Source organism: Lissotriton vulgaris, chromosome 9 (genome assembly GCF_964263255.1).
Source record: "Lissotriton vulgaris chromosome 9, aLisVul1.2, whole genome shotgun sequence".
Taxonomy (NCBI): Eukaryota; Metazoa; Chordata; class Amphibia; order Caudata; family Salamandridae; genus Lissotriton; species Lissotriton vulgaris.
In genome coordinates, this window is record NC_141697.1 from 154,581,551 (window position 1) to 154,596,505 (window position 14,955).

Sequence of the window (14,955 nt, forward strand, 5' to 3'; positions counted from 1 at the left end):
TCTCATATACTCCCATGCTCTGTCTCTTAACTTGCATAAACCTTGCCTCCACTATCTTTCATCCCTCACCATACTCTTACTTCAAAGTGTCAATATTTCCAGTATATTTCACTTGATTGAGTCGCACACTTTGATATGCTTTCTGTCTTTCATGCACTCCCATGAAATGGTTTCCTCACTCCGATATTACTACTTTGTCTCTTTCCTCCGAATCATGCTTCTAAATTTTAGACCGCTCCTATACTTTGCAACACCCACCCAGCTTACAAGTTTAAATTTCCTCTTTCTCCCCTCCCTATCACATTGGTACCTTTTGCTGTTTCATACTCCGATTTACCTACTTTGTCTCTACTCTAAATTTTACTCTTTTTCAGCAAACTTTCCTTTTTGCACACTCGCACTCTATCCTTTTCCTCTCGCAATCCTACACTTTTACCTTCCCTTAAAATAGTATTCAGTGTTGGTCTCTGTGACACTTTTTCTCCTCCTCTCTAACTTACTACTGCACTTTGCTCTCCTTTCACTCTCACACTTTCTCTGCATCTTCTCTCTGACCCTCCTGCATTCATGCACTCCTCCTTCTCACTCTCTTCTTCTTTATATCTCCCATCACCCTCATCCTGTTTTACACTCTTCATGTTCTTTTTCTTCAGTCTCTATTTCATATGTTGTCTTTTGGTTTTCTTTCCTTGCTCTCCCACTTACTGCTCACTGCACTGCATTTCCTGACTCTCACTCTGTCTCTCTCCTTCCTCTTACAACGCTTTATGCAGTCTCCTCATAACAAGCTCTCCATCGTGCACTTTCACCTTACACTCTTACTGCTCTGTTTTCTATCTTATCACTCAGCCCCCCAGCAGTCTCTCTCTTCACCTTTACATCGCCCGATGCAGTCTTTCTCATGAGACCAACAGTGTCCCTTAAATTCTCTCTTCCTGATGTTTTATCACTACCCCATGTAATCTCTTTCCTTGCTGCTCTCTCACTGTCCCATACAGTCGTTCTCGCTGGAGCTCTCCCACAGTGCCCCCATACAGTCTCTTTCACTCGAACACTAAGCACACACTCTTTCACTATCATCACTGTGACACTGCTCTGCGCACTCCTTTCTGATTCTCTCACTGCCCCATCCAGTCTCTCTAATCACTTTTACATTGGCCCAAGAAGTCTTGTCACCTTTACACCGCCCATTCAGTGTCTCTCCTCAGTTTCACACTGCTCCATGAGTTCTCTTTCCCTGCTGCTCCCTCACTGTCCTATGTAGTCTCGCTTCCTGCCCCTACTGGCATCTCAGTGCTCCATTGAGTCTCTCCTGTCTCACACAGCCCAATGTGCTCCCTCTCTGACTGCCCACTGCTACTGTCTCACTACTGCATGAAGTCTCGCCCCTCCGATGCTCTCCTCCAAAATCCATTATCTACCCTCTACTGGCTAACTGCCACTTACCCTCTACTGGCTAACTGCCCCTTGTTCTACTCTCACTGCTCCCTGCTGCTCTTTCACTGCTCCATTAAGCCTCCCTCCCACTGGTGGTCTCTCAGACTTCCATTCTCTGCCATCTTCTGTCCCACTGCCCCATGTTTCACTCTCACTTCCCCTTGTTCCACTATCACTGCCCCTTGCTGCTCTCTCACTGCTACGTGAATTCTCTCTACCACTGGTCTCTCACAAATCCATTCTATGGCCTCTGCTGTCCCACTGCCCATTGTTCCACTCTCACTGTCCCCCTCCTGCTCTCTCACTTCTCCATGAAGTCTATTCCCGCCCACTGGGGTCTCACACAATCCATTCTCTGACCTCTGCTGTCCCACTGCACCTTGTTCCACCCTCACTGTCTGTCGTCACTCTCACTGCCCCCCTACAGCTCTCCCCCTGCTCTATTAAGTTTCCCTCCCACAAGCCCATGCTCTGGCCTCTGCTGTCTCACTGCCCCTTGTTCCACTCTCACTGCCCCTTGTTCCACTCTCACTGCCCCCTGCTGCTCTCTCCCTGCTCTATGAAGTCTCTCTCTGACTGGTGGTCTCCCACAAGCCCATGCTCTGCCCTCTGCTGTCTCACTGCCCCTTGCTGCACTCTCACTGCCCCTTGTTCCACTCTCACTGCCCCTTGTTCCACTCTCACTGCCCCTTGTTCAACTCTCACTGCCCCTTGTTCCACTCTCACTGCCCCTTGCTGCACTCTCACTGCTCCATGAAGTCTCTCTCCCACTGGTGGTCTCCCACAAGCCCATGCTCTGCCTTCTGCCGTCTCACTGCCCTCTGCTGTCTCACTGCCCCTTGTTCCACTCTCACTGCCCCTTGTTCAACTCTCACTGCCCCTTTCTGCACTCTCACTGCTCCATGAAGTCTCTCTCCCACTGGTGGTCTCCCACAAGCCCATGCTCTGCCTTCTGCCGTCTCACTGCCCTCTGCTGTCTCACTGTCCTCTCACTGCCCCTTGTTCCACTCTCACTGCCCCTTGTTCCACTCTCACTGCCCCTTGCTCCACTTTCATTGCCCCCTGCTGCTCTCTCCCTGCTCTATGAAGTCTCTCTCTCACTGGTGGTCTCCCACAAGCCCATGCTCTGCCCTCTGCTGTCTCACTGCCCTCTGCTGTCTCACTGCCCTCTGCTGTCTCACTGCCCCTTGCTGCACTCTCACTGCCCCTTGTTCCACTCTCACTGCCCCTTGTTCCACTCTCACTGCCCCTTGTTCCACTCTCACTGCTCCATGAAGTCTCTCTCCCACTGGTGATCTCCCACAAGCTCATGCTCTGCCTTCTGCCGTCTCCCTGCCCTCTGCTGTCTCACTGCCCTCTCACTGCCCCTTGTTCCACTCTCACTGCCCCTTGTTCCACTCTCACTGCCCCTTGTTCCACTCTCACTGCTCCATGAAGTCTCTCTCCCACTGGTGGTCTCCCACAAGCCCATGCTCTGCCTTCTGCCGTCTCACTGCCCTCTGCTGTCTCACTGTCCTCTCACTGCCCCTTGTTCCACTCTCACTGCCCCTTGTTCCACTCTCACTGCCCCTTGCTCCACTTTCATTGCCCCCTGCTGCTCTCTCCCTGCTCTATGAAGTCTCTCTCTCACTGGTGGTCTCCCACAAGCCCATGCTCTGCCCTCTGCTGTCTCACTGCCCTCTGCTGTCTCACTGCCCCTTGCTGCACTCTCACTGCCCCTTGTTCCACTCTCACTGCCCCTTGTTCCACTCTCACTGCCCCTTGTTCCACTCTCACTGCTCCATGAAGTCTCTCTCTCACTGGTGATCTCCCACAAGCTCATGCTCTGCCTTCTGCCGTCTCCCTGCCCTCTGCTGTCTCACTGCCCTCTCACTGCCCCTTGTTCCACTCTCACTGCCCCTTGCTCCACTCTCATTGCCCCCTGCTGCTCTCTCCCTGCTCTATGAAGTCTCTCTCTCACTGGTGGTCTCCCACAAGCCCATGCTCTGCCCTCTGCTGTCTCACTGCCCTCTGCTGTCTCACTGCCCTCTGCTGTCTCACTGCCCCTTGCTGCACTCTCACTGCCCCTTGTTCCACTCTCACTGCCCCTTGTTCCACTCTCACTGCCCCTTGTTCCACTCTCACTGCTCCATGAAGTCTCTCTCCCACTGGTGATCTCCCACAAGCTCATGCTCTGCCTTCTGCCGTCTCCCTGCCCTCTGCTGTCTCACTGCCCTCTCACTGCCCCTTGTTCCACTCTCACTGCCCCTTGCTCCACTCTCATTGCCCCCTGCTGCTCTCTCCCTGCTCTATGAAGTCTCTCTCTCACTGGTGGTCTCCCACAAGCCCATGCTCTGCCCTCTGCTGTCTCACTGCCCTCTGCTGTCTCACTGCCCCTTGCTGCACTCTCACTGCCCCTTGTTCCACTCTCACTGCCCCTTGTTCCACTCTCACTGCCCCTTGTTCCACTCTCACTGCCCCTTTCTGGACTCTCACTGCTCCATGAAGTCTCTCTCCCACTGGAGGTATCCCACAAGCCCATGCTCTGCCTTCTGCCGTCTCACTGCCCTCTGCTGTCTCACTGCCCTCTGCTGTCTCACTGCCCTCTCACTGCCCCTTGGTCCACTCTCACTGCCCCTTGTTCCACTCTCACTGCACTCTCACTGCTCCATGAAGTCTCTCACCCACTGGTGGTCTCCCACAAGTCCATGCTCTGCCTTCTGCCGTCTCACTGCCCTCTGCTGTCTCACTGCCCTCTCACTGCCCCTTGTTCTACTCTCACTGCCCCTTGTTCCACTCTCACTGCCCCTTGTTCCACTCTCACTGCCCCTTGTTCCACTCTCACTGCCCCTTGTTCCACTCTCACTGCCCCTTGTTCCACTCTCACTGCACTCTCACTGCTCCATGAAGTCTCTCACCCACTGGCGGTCTCCCACACGCCCATGCTCTTCCCTCTGCTGTCTCACCGCCCTCTGCTGTCCTCTCACTGCCCCTTGTTCTGTTCTGGGCACGGGTTCGAACAGTCGTTGGGGTCAGCTCGTGATTTCTTGAGCTGTAATGTCTATGAGAGCTCTGGTAGCAGGCCATAAACAACCTGTGTTGGTGCTGGGGCCTCATTCCTGCGTTTCTGCCAGTCTTTGGAGAGCCTTCGAGGAATGCGCTTCTTCGAGATAAGCACAGGTTTTTTTGGTTCCTTTTGTTCCACCCAAAGAATTCCTTGTGTCCTCTTTAAAAGTGGAGTGGGGGATTGTGGGGGGGGGGGGGGCAGGGGGGAGGGGTGTTAGTTTTGCTATGTTAGTTTTGTAGCACGTGCCTCCAATTCTGTAGCAGTTTTGTTCCGATTAGTATCCCTCTAAGTACAGCATCCGCTATTTGGAACTCTGGCTGATTGGACAGTTTGGACACCATACGCCCCCCCCCCATCCATTTTAGAGTGTTATATCAGCCCGGTCTCCCCGTAAGCAAACAGAATCAGTAGCACTCCCAGCTAAATGCACCTTCCTTTTGATCTTCACCATTGCTCCAAATATCCTGCTTATAGGCTGCACACCGGCTCCATCGCTCTGTATACTCTGCGGCAAGGCCAGGGAGACGACTAACATCTTTACAAACCCCCATCGCTCAGCAAAGAGGCCAAAGAGTTGACTAGCAAATTGTCTGAACACCGTTATAGTCCGCATCACTTGGTGCGCTCAGCACAGAGGCCAAGGAGTGAGTGAGCAGGTATTGTTAACACCGATATAAACACGCACCAGGCACTGCCTCACCTATCCAGCACAGTAGCCCACACACCTGATGCTGCTCGGTTCTTAATGGGGAGACATAATATTGGAAACTAATCAGGGACCCCGGACGATACATTTGGAGGCAAAACAGGGGCCAGAGGCATGTGCGGTGAGGCACACCACACAGCAGTGTCACTATGCACAAGCATATCCAAGTGTGCTCTCTTTGTGAGCTGTGGTGCTTTGGGCCAAGAATAAACTTTCCTCCAGCAAGAGCTGTAGTGTTGTCTTTGGAGAGCCTAGTGAGTGAAGAGGGAAGACCGAGGAAGTGCAATATTGTGCTGCATACATGTATGGACTCAGCTGAAAACCAGCTAGGGCTTAGAATGCTACCTTCTGTAGGGATATGACAGCCTGAATTAGCCTGAGAACCTTCCTCTACTGACACTACAATTGCTATTTAACCACCCTTCGAGCATCTTTGCCCCTCACTGCACCACACTAGCACCAACAAGGCAATTAGCGTCTGTGGGACACACACCACCAGCCGTCAGTGCACGCTTTGCCACCAGGCACACACACCACCAGCCGTCACTGCATGGTTTCAAGAGGCACACACACACCACCGGCCATCAGTGCACACTTTCACCAGGCACACACACCACCAGCCGTCAGTGCACGCTTCCACCAGACACACACACCACCAGCCTTCAGTGCACGCTTCCAGACACACACACCACCAGCCATCAGTGCACGCTTCCAACAGGCACACACACACCACCAGCCGTCAGTGCACGCTTTCACCAGGCATACACATCACCAGCTGTCAGTGCACCCTTTCAGCAGGGACACACACACCAGCCGTCCGTGTACGCTTTCACCAGGCACACACCACCAGCCGTCAGTGCACGCTTTCACCAGGCACACACACCACCAGCCGTCATTGCAAGCTTCCACCAGGCACACACACCACCAGCCGGCAGTGCATACTTCCATCTGGCACACACACCACCAGCCATCAGTGCACAATTTCTACAGGCACACACACCACCAGCCATCAGTGCACGCATCAATCGCAGTATGGCGCTCTTTACTTTTAAACATGTCAGTGCACGCTTTTCCACCAGGCACACACACCACCAGCCTTCAGTGCAGGCTTCCAGACACACACCACCGGCCGTCAGTGCACGCTTTTCCACTAGACACACACACCACCAGCCGTCAATGCACGCTTTCAACCGGCACATACACACCACCAGCAGTCAGTGCACGCTTTCACCAGGCATACACAACACCGGCCGTCTGTGCACACTTTCACCAGGCACAGACACCATCAGTCATCCGTGCACAAACACCAACAGAGCACAATTTCTACAGGCACACACACCGCCAGGCATCAGTGCACACATCAATCGCAGTATGGCGTTCTTTACTTTTAAACATATTCATCTAAATCGCAGCATGCCACCATTGCTACAAAAATAAATACACATTTTTTGAGCCTACAATTTATAGACTTTGGTTGCAATTGGTGTTGCTATATTTAGCAATGCCAATAGCTCAAACTTAATTAATGTGAGACCTATTGCATTGCAAATGCTTGTTAAGAAGTGTAGCCACCCTTCTGAGCAGGTGGAGTACGGCACAAATAAGCTATGTGCACTCCATTTTTGGGCTATATGAGCTGTGAGGTCCCAGGATAGATGAGTCACATTCTCGCCCCTTGAGGGCTGCTCCCTGCTCATTGCTGTCACCTCCCACCTGCCCCCTATGCGTTGCTGCCTCCATTCTCCCTTTCCCTATTGCTGCCCCCTCCTCTGACTTGTGGTTAGTTGCAAACATTTTTTTTTGTGTGCCGATAACCTGACAGCAAATTGCTGCCAGCCCATCTGACCTTAGGGGCTTTTGCACTACTTCTGTTATTTTAAAAAAAATTACCAGTCTATCTCGTATTGGTCCAAAAATGGCACCTGTGTCATTTTGTAGGCATGCATCTACAATGGAGCATGCACACTTCTGTCTTTTAAGCTTTTGCTATACTGCACTGCATCTTGCCGATGCTGTACAGCATGGCCAAAAGGCATTGGCAAAGCTAATAGGTCTCAAAGGTGAGGCATGTTGCATTGCCGATACTTGTTTTTAAGTGCTCCTAGTTAACCTAACTGTCCTCTGGCCACAAGTATTGCAGAGTCGTAATTGAGGCAAATATTAAGTTGCTAAATGGCGATTATTATAAACTCATTCATTGGCGGGATTATAGTCTTCAACATGTTTAGGGAACCAGCAAAATAGATCCATGTCAAATGTTGATCAAGCAGATCTTTTCTTGTGTTTCAGGTAAACACAGGGATTCCCTCAACTACCAGGAAACACGTTTTTGAGAAGGTATTGTCAAGGTGTAGCAAAGAGATAGTCTAAGAGAAACAGCAGTCTTCCCAGAGTCCACGTGCTTGATAGGGTTGTGGTTTGCTCTCTGTTAAAAGGAATGCTGGTACTGCAGCAGATTATCATAGACAAGGTTAAAATTTTGTGAGTGTTGCTTTAGCCACAAATGTTGCAGAGTTTGATAAGTATTTCCTGTGTGCACGTTGGTCAGTGCAAAGCAGTCAGATGATGTATGTTTGTGTGGTATTGTAGCCATGTTGAAGATATTAAGATGTTTTGTTAGTGTATGTATAGATAATTAAATTCATCTACTGGCCAATGCCATGTTTGCTTATAACCATGCCAAGCACTACCTAATTTGTTTTTCACCATTCTATTGTGTCACCCACATTGTATCTATATGTCATTACCATCAAGGCCTGTGGCTGGAGCAGAGATGGCACAGTTATAGCAGATCCATCATGGTACTGTTTCAAATCTTGTCAAAGTAGCAGGAATTGTGTCAATACTAAGAGAAAAATACCTCTAGTATAGATAGGATGATGAAGGGGTGTGTCTCAGTACTAAAGATAGACCTCTGACCCTCGGTCTGAGGCTTGCACCCTCCCCAGCAGCTCCGGTGTGCTCTGCAGCAGAACCTCTCCTCCCCCTCGAGCAGGGTTCGAGTACGCTCCGTGCTGTACCTCGTGCCCAGCCTGTTGGTATTTTTTTCATCCTCATTTCTATTTCTGCTATTCGTTTTTCCTTTTGCATTGCCCCCTCTTGTTGTCATCCGTTTCCTACATTGTGCCATTGTTGTTGTCACTTCTTTCTTCTTCTGTACAGTGTGTCCATCCCCTACTGTTTATTTTTTCCTCTCTGTTTGGTTGCCATTTCCCGCTGCTGCCTCTGCCCCCGTGATCCCTCTAGCCCACCTCCCAGCTGCACGTCCCTCTCCCCTCCCCTACTTAATGGCAGCAGCTGCGTGGTCGCACCTAAGGCAAGCCCGTCTGCGGCTAGCGCCAGGAACCCTGGATCAACAAGCCTCCACTGCTACAACTCCTCCGCTCTCCACGACTCAACCCCGGAGGAAACAATGACTGCCAAAGATCTACACCGAACGCCACCCATGGCCAGTCCTTCTGTCGACACTGTCGACAATCTTTCACCATCGACAGCCCCCCCACGACCGCCGAAGCATCGCAGGACGCTCACACTCCCCAAGTACTAACATGCATCCTCCGCAATGTGCGTTCCCTTCCCAGACACGCCGTAGAGATCTGGGGCCTGCTCGACACACTCTCGCCCAATGTCGCTTTCTTCACAGAAACCTGGACCAACGCCACCTCCGCCCAGACATCGCCGCCACCATCCCCGACGGATGCAAGATCCCGCGAAAGGACTGCCCCCACCCCCCAGGACAAGCATTTGCCATCGCACACAAGGGCTCCCTCCGACTCCCCACCTCCATCAGGAACGAGCCCCTCTCCAACACCGAACACCGTGACTACCAGATCCAGACCAGCCCCAGGACTACACTACGCGGCACCCTCGCCTATAGACCCCCCGGACCACGCGCCCATTCCGCCACCACCATTACCGACCTCGTCGTACCCACGCCATCACCTCAACCGACTACATCCTCATCGGGCACCTGAACTTCCACCTCGACAACCGCAGCGACCCCGACTCCACCGTCCTACTTGACAACCTCGTCAACCTCGAACTGAAGCAACTCGTCACCATCCCCACACACCCTTGACCCCATCTTTGCAGGAGGGACTAACATCCACTTTAGCCACTCCACGCAGCCCTTCTGGACAGACCACCACTGCCTATACCTCACCTTCAACACCACCACTGCACCCAAACCCGCCCCACACCCACCACAAAGGAACTGGAGCAAGATCACAGAGGAACACCTCAACACCACTCTTCTCAATGACCCCCCTCCGCCACAACTGACGCCAACTCCGAAGCCAAAGAACTTCACTGCTGGATCTCCAACTGCGCAGACAAACTCGCACCCCTCCGCCACCCCGGCAAACAACGCCCCTTGAAGGCCGCCTGGTTCACGACAGACCTTCAAGAAGCCAGGCGCTCCTGCAGACTCCTTGAGAAAATCTGTCAGAACAGGAAAACCACTGAAGACCAGAACAACTACAGGAACGCCCTGAATGAATACCACCAGCACATAAGAGCCACCAAGCAAACCTTCATCAAGAACAAAATCCACACCAACTCAACAAACGCTAAAGAACTCTTCAACGTCATACAGCAGCTCACCAAACCCCCAGCGAAGCCACAGACGTCACACCATCCCAGGACCACTGCAACAAGCTCAGCTCCTACTTCCACCTGAAAATCAAGGCCCTCTAAGACAACTTCAGCGAACAGACGCTGGATACCACCCCCAGCCCACCACCGACAACCAGCTGACTATCACCACCTGGAATCCAGCCACCACTGAAGACACCACTACTACCATGAAGAACACCTATTCAGGAGCCCCCATGGACCCCTGCCCAACGTACGTCTACCACGGAGCCGCCGCCGCCATAGCACCCGAACTAGGCCGAACCATGCAGAGGTCAAACCCCTTCCAAGAAGCCCATGGCTGACCCGACGGGCCTGAAAAACTACCGACCCATCTCCCTTCCCCCTTCTTCGCTAAAGTCACCAAGAGATTCGAAAAAGCCGATCTGACCGCCTTCATCGAAGAGAACGCCATCTGGACCCCTCCCATGCCGGATTCCGCAGCAAATACAGCACCGAGACTGCCGTTCTCACCGCCACCGACATCTGCATGCTACTCGACCAGGGCCAAACTGCGGCCCTCATCCTATTAGACCTCTGCGCAGCCCTCAACACGTCTCACATCGCACTCTCGCAGCCAGACTCCACGACTTCGAGATATGAGGAACCACCCTCAACTGGATCTGATCCTTTCTCTCCGGCAGAACCCAGAGGGTCAGACTCCCACCCTTCCTCTCTGAACCCACAGAGATCAACTGCGAAGTACCTCGAGGATCCTCGCTCAGCCCCACGCTCTTGAACATCTACATTGCCCCCCTCGCTACCATCATCAGACAGCATGGCCTGAGCATAGTATCATACGCCAACGCCACCCAGCTCATCCTCTCCCTCACGAAGAACCCAGAAGACACCAGACTCTTCTTCCAGGAAGGAATGAAGGACGTTGCAGCCTGGATGAACAACAGATGCCTTAAGCTCAACTCGAAGAAGACAGAGTTCCTTGTCCTCGGACCCTCCACCACCGCTTGGGACAACACCTGGTGGCCCTCTGCCCTCGGGAGCCCACCCACCCCATCAGACCACGCATGGAACCTCAGCATCATCCTTAACTCCTCCCTCACCATGACCCGCCAAATCAACTCTGTTGCCTTCACTAGCTTCAACTGCCTCCGCATCCTTCGCAATACCTTCAAATGGATCTCCTCCCCCCATCCTGAATGCAGAAAGACCGTCATCCACGCTCTCATTACAAGCAGATTAGACGACGGCAACGCCCTCTACGCCGGAAGCAACAAAACTTTCCTACACAAGCTCCAAACCATCCAGAACACTGCAGCCAGACTCGTCCTCGGTATCCCAAGGCACGAACACATGACCCAACACCTTCGGGACCTCCATTGGCTCCACGTCGAGAAGAGAGTAACCTTCAAATCACTCATCCACGCCTACAAGTCCCTCCACAACATCGGACCTAAATACCTGAACAAGAGAGTCTCCTTCCATGTACCCAAAAGGCCTGGAACAAGCTCCCTGTCAACATCAGATGCTCCCCTACCCTGCACATCTTCAGGAAGAACCTCAAGACCTGGCCCTTCGACTGATCCGGAGCTGCACCCCCGCGCCTTCAGACCCTCACGGGTGAGTAGCGCACTTTATAAACCCCTGATTGATTGAAAGATGCGTGCATTACTGGTTCGCTAACAGAATTACTCAAGCCCACTTTTCTTGGAGGAGAATCCAACTTACTTCACATGTACCATTATTAAAACTAGCAAATATTAGGGGCGAGATGTTTCATTTTCAGGTGGAAGGTTGTCCTGAGGTTTAGATAGCAGATTCTATAATCTTTAAATTGAAAAAAAAGATTGCATTATTTCACCACATGGAAAGCGCATGGTTCAGAAATTCGGTGTGCACATTTGCTGAGGACGTGCATGCTGACTGACGTATTACACTTTTTCATCTCAGGAGAGATTCGTTTTTTATGTCGAGCTGGTGTAAGCAGTGCGAAGCACTGCGTCCAGCGAAGCATCTTATGTCATCCACTTCCTGGGAATGTGATACATGGAACGGGCACGCGCAGGGGATTCTCCCATATGAGCGCGCACGTTCACCCACACGCCGTGCACATCTCCAGTCCCACATTGCCAGGAAGCAGATAACACAGACACACAGACACACAGACACACACACACATGCTTGTACGGCTCGTACTTGCTACCAACGTGCGTTCGCCGCTTCAGGGCACAAAGGTACGCCACGTACGCCTGAAGCGTACTAAATCGCACTGTGCCTGCCTGTAAGCCACGTACGCCTGAAGCGTACTCCAGTGCACTGTGAACCCACCTCCCGTGGCCGCGCCGCACAAGGGAAGCCGCCCGGTACGAGTCGTACTGGGCCGCTCCGTGCAGCACTGTCGCCCCGGGGATCCTGCCTGCAATAAGAAGGTATGGCTTGTAGGCCGCCATCGTACAATTCAGCCCTTTGATTTGCCCAGCCTGGTGCGTACATGTGAAGGCGTACTGCACCGTATCGTTTCTCCCTTCCCGAGTCCATGCCGCACTGAGAGCCGCCCTGTACCTTGGAAGACGTACAGGCCGCTACGTGCCGCACCGCTGCCTCTGGGGTACCTGGGCCGCCACGAAGGATCACCTACGACCCGGACCCTCCGCAGCGCCCCCTCGAGGTCCCGCCTAGACGCCCCGCACCGCAGCGCCTTTCCACAGCCGGATCTCCACGAGGGCACTGCCGTAGAATATCTCCTGTTGCCTGCATCGTCCCAGCAATTGTAAAAGTACTGTGTGCATCAGAGGGGGCCAGTCTCGGACCTGAGAGTCCGCGCTTGTGTTTTTGACTCGTGCTCGTTGTGGGGCTCATTTCCTTAACCATTTCAAACCTCCTGACAGTCACCCCAGTAACGCCAGACGCACAGAACAGCACATCGAGTCCCGACTCCCCCCTGAAGTACATTTTGCTAAGCACTCTTAATCCCGACCAGAAGTGGGTGCATTTTTTACGTGATCTAGGGTCAAGAGACAGTTCTAGAAGAAACCGCATTTTCATATAAAAAGTATTGTGCCAGCCCCCTCCATACAGTTACTCCTGCATTTCTTACCGTTACGCCATACTTCAGCGCGATGCCCTGCAGCGTGTCCTCAGAGCTCACAGGGTGCTCAGTATACATCTCTACCCAGGCGGCCGCTCAAGGACAGTTCAGCCTCAGACTCGGAGCCTCAGCACAACGTTTCTTCTCTGGCGATCCTCAGCTTACGCCGATACAGGTGATGTGCACGCTCACGGCGTCTCGTGAGCACCCACCGCACTTTCAGTTTCGTTCCAGCCCTCCAGCAACTTCCAAACATCAGTTAATATGTCAAGAGAAGCTCCATCATTAATCAGCTTCTTGGAAACAGACCGGAGGTTTCTGTAGTGAAAAGTTTGACTCATCCTAAGGCAGCGCACAGGGTTAAACTGCCTGCTGCTAACAAAGTTTAACACTAGTTTTTCTTTCCTTTGGCGTGCAGTTTACCTATTTTGTTTAAAAATGTTTATCCACATTTGCAAAAAGCAATGAGGGTAGTCTTATGGGTAAGCTCCTTTTCTCAAAGAAAATCAGAGAGCCCAGGGCGCAGTGGACACACAAGAGCACCGTAAAGCAGTTCTTTATTGCACACCTTCACCTCTATCTATCTATCGCCCTCCTTCTATCTATCTATCGCCCTACCTCCCTCTCTCTATCGCCCTCACTCTATCTATCGCACTCACTCTATCACCACAGCATCACTCAGCACCACAACATCACTATGCGCTACGACAGCATCACTGAGCGCCACAGCATTACTCAGCACCACCATAGCATCAATCTGTGCAACCATTCAACAACAACTGGTTCAAATATGTTCTCTCAATGTTTCAAGCTTCATTACAAATGTCACAAAAAGATGTTAATATTTCACTTCTGTTCTTGGGTTTTTGTCACAATAAAATACACTGAACATAATCTTCACAAAAGTTATTTACAAAAGTTTAACCTATTGCCATTATAAATTACAATAGCTTTTATTGAAATATTAATTATTAAAAAAAATTAAAAGCCATTGTTATTTCTAATATCAATACATCTAAGTCACGTAAATACAAAACATGTTGCATTACAAATGCTATAGGTGTCACAATTGCAAAAGTTAAAAGTATTAGCATTGAAAATGACAAAGCTAATAATTTCGCTATTTTCAAAACCAACACATACATAAAATATTTGTCATTTACAAGACCAATAGCTCAAACTTTCCTAATGCGAGACCTATTGCATTGCAAATGCTTGTTTAGTTTGGTCTGTAGTACCAGGGACTGGGGGACAGAACAGAAAAGCGGTTCAACATTCCTCTGCTTCGAGGCTGCAAGTTTAAGTGGATATTATAATTGTTTAAAAATTTGCACATGATGGCAGCTGTCTCTGATAAATACATTATTTTTTTCACAAAGTGTGTGGTGAGTAATAACTATGGTTGGCGGTGCCAGCAGTCCAAGACTAGGTCATATGTGCCTATTGACATAATCTGAAGCCTCGGGAGCACAATGGCACAGACGAGAATGAGGTGCTAACACTGTGAATGTTATTCATGATTTTAAGACTGCTCTTATGGCTTGAACAGAACTGTCAAGTTTTCATCGCAAATGTGTGGGGGTTGGTTATTTCTGATTGATCATGCTTTATTAAGTAGTGGCAGCGATATGCGCAGTTCTATGGCTTTGGAGAGATCAGCTATTAGTTCCTGAATCAATTCCATGATTGTGATGCTGCTGTTCTTGCTAAGCTCTCTGAAAGTCAAATGACCACTCACTTCTTTTCCTTCTATCATGAATAGTCTTCTTCTTTTAAGCTCCTTCTTGTTCCTGGTGTCCTGCTGGAGGCCTTCGCAAAGAGTACCATGAATAAACAATCAGCTAATTAAGTTTATATGTTCTTGTTCCTGGTGTCCTGCTGGAGGCCTTAGTAAAGAGTACCATGAATAAACAATCCGCGAATTAAGTTTATATGTTCTTGTTCTTGTTCCTTTGGTATGGAGACCACCAGGGGTTCGCGAAGCCTACTCAGGGGATCTACGACTGCTTAGAAAATTACATTTTATTAACAAATCAATAAAGTGTTTGCAGAGCATCTAAAAAATTTGAGACGTTCTGCAAGTTTGAA

At 50.9% G+C, this 14,955-nt stretch overlaps 1 protein-coding gene across 4 annotated transcripts in view; it reads left to right on the plus strand.

Moving 5' to 3' along the window:
* Positions 1–14,955, plus strand: part of PTGR2 (prostaglandin reductase 2) — a 465,729-nt gene that overhangs the window by 63,213 nt on the left and 387,561 nt on the right. The gene's annotated exons all lie outside the window — the stretch shown is intronic.